Below are 2783 nucleotides of genomic sequence, written 5' to 3'. Positions count from 1 at the left end.
TCCGTTTGCCAGACACTGGATGTGGTCGAGTAAGAGGTCGAGTACCAAATGGAAACTGCAATAAAACTACTCTACCACACAGTTCGTTTCCAAACCACTGTGTGTGGTCGAGTACTTCAAGTGAATTAAGCCAAAAACGAAAATTAAGAACCAAGTGACAAGATCAAGCAATCAAAAGCGATGTAAACAAAGAAATCAATTGGAAGAGAAATTCCCGAGGATGGGGTGATCGAGTAGTGAAGTCTCCTTAATCTAACAGGTGGTTAACATGCTCAACAAACTATCCCTAGACAACAAGTTCAATAGCCAAATCAAAGTGCTACCGCAACAGAGATCCTCAAGCAAAGCTAGTCCCAGACTCAATCACCATTGACGAGAGCTAACCTAACAGGCATTACGAAACAACAAGTCTAAGCCAAAACGCTCCCTGTAACCAATACCTTGGTACAGAGCCACGAATCTCTGGAATTAGTGGTTCAGACATTTCATCGAACACCTTTTGGGTGCGGAAATGTCTGGGCTCAGATTCCAGTTGATCAGAAAGCAATCAGCATTAAGAACAACTAATCCAGAAGGGATCTACCAATCAAACTCAACCACCTAGCAGATCAAGGATTCTAAACTACTCTAACCCATCCTCAAGAACCCTAATCACTACTCAAAACTCATGAACATGAACATAAACCCAGAAATGCATAAAAACTTCATACTAGCAAGATCTCAACAAGATGAACAACTTTGTAGAAGAAATCAAAAGCAAATACTCAATAGATTAAGAGAAATCTGGATTACAAATATGAAGAAAGCACTAATTGTTCTGCAGAAAAAGACTTAGACAGAAAAAAACTTAGTCTGAAAATTATGAGAAACAACCTATTTATAGCAAATACTAGGAAACCCTAATTCACAAGACGACAAAGTATTAAGGCGGTTTACGGAGATACTCGACCCTTGTGATCGAGTAGAGAGGTTGAATAAAGTTGGCGCCTTTGCGATTTCTTGCTCTGGGCATGTCGTGATCGAGCATTTGGGTCGAGTATGTGCTCGAGTTCTGCTTCATCCTCTTCTCTTCCTTATGCTCAATGTCTGGTTGAGTTGGGATCTGAGAAGACTGTAAAGCTTGTGATCAAGTGGCTGCGGGGAGGTGGTGATCGAGTAGATTGGTTGGTGGCACGCTCTGGACTGCTTCTTCAACCCTGCGATCGAGTATGTGGGTAGACTGCCAGGATGGAGTGCTCCTCTTCCTCTGTGATCGAGTAAAACTGTGAACTGGCAGGATGAACTGCCCTGTGATCGAGCAGAACTGTGAATTGGCAGGATGGACTGCCCTGTGATCGAGTAGAACACTCCTGATGGTCTGCTGAGCTGACTGCTTCCCTCTCTGCTACTGGTGATCGAGCAGAATGGTCCAAATGTGACTTTCAGCTATGTTTTTCCTCTTTCTGAACACCAATAGCCCCGAAGCACCTGAAACAACTCCAGAATGCAAAATGCATGCAAGACTAATGCTAGACACACTTAAACATGCAAAATGTGCAAAATGATGATGAATGCTATGAAAGATGAATAAAACTAGACTCAAAATGGTGATAAATGGATGTATAAAACATGCAAATTATAGACATATCAACTCCCCCAAACTTAGTCTTTGCTTGCCCTCAAGCAAACAAGTAAATATAAGATGAAGGAGAGGTTTGAAGGTGGGGACTCAGAACCAAAGCATGCAGACAAAGCAAATGAACTCAATGTCCAAGTTAGTAATTGTGGAATGCATAGAGACCAAACTCTACTTAAAAACTATAGCCATATTCATCACAAGACAACCTAACATTTGTTCCAATCTACACACACCTTCAGATCATCAATTCCCTTTAACATTGATTAAGCTCAAACCATGAATCAAGCAAAACATTGTTGAAGAACTCATTTGGTTTAAAGGACAAGGCTGAGAAACAAAGATGGTCCCTCTGTAAATGGTTTCAGACTTTTTCACAGTAACAGGGAACTCTCATGAATGGACAGAGCTTTAGTAGAATGCTAAAGGTTAGAACCAACCTACGCATACAAGAACAGACCCCATCTACCCAAATAACCATAATCATATCAAACTCCATAGATGGTCCTATCTCTAAACCCCATAAATGATCCTAATTCTACCCTTTTGCACTCAAGGCATGTTTCAATAATCTCTTGGATCAACCCATTCTTTGTTTTTGGTTTTTGTTCTAAGGAGAGGTTTTCTTTTAGACTTTCTAGCGGATTGGGACTTTCTTTAACAACTAAGGCTCTTCTTCTCATCTCATGACTTAAGACAACTCTAGGCTTTTGCCTTTCTTTTTCCTTTGCACAGAGCCTAACTTCTTTTATTTTCAAACTTCCCAAATCCTTTACTAGACTAACAAGATATTCTTTTCTGTTTCACTTCCATCTCCTAAGAACAATAACACTTGTCTTTCTTTCTCATTTTTATTCCAAACACATTCCCAAACCCAAAGTAAAACTCCCACCTAGTCCTATCTAGCCCAAAAAGCGTGGACTAGAACTACATGGGATACCATTCTTGTCGGTTCATACCTAACACTTTCTACCAAGCTCAATCCGGAAATAGGCCTCACACACACACACAAATTTATTCAGGGCTTGAAAGAAAGGTTAGGTTCAGGGTGGGGGAAACTGTTCCAATGATGGGAATCAGCTACTTGGATTAGCAAGAGTGGTAGAAGGTGAAAGAAAATCCAAGTATGTGTATTGGTAGCCACAAGTTCAACAACAATGCAAAGACA

The sequence above is a fragment of the Arabidopsis lyrata genome (assembly GCF_000004255.2).
Source record: "Arabidopsis lyrata subsp. lyrata unplaced genomic scaffold ARALYscaffold_8, whole genome shotgun sequence".
Lineage (NCBI taxonomy): Eukaryota > Viridiplantae > Streptophyta > Magnoliopsida > Brassicales > Brassicaceae > Arabidopsis > Arabidopsis lyrata.
Note: the sequence above shows the minus strand (reverse complement) of the source record.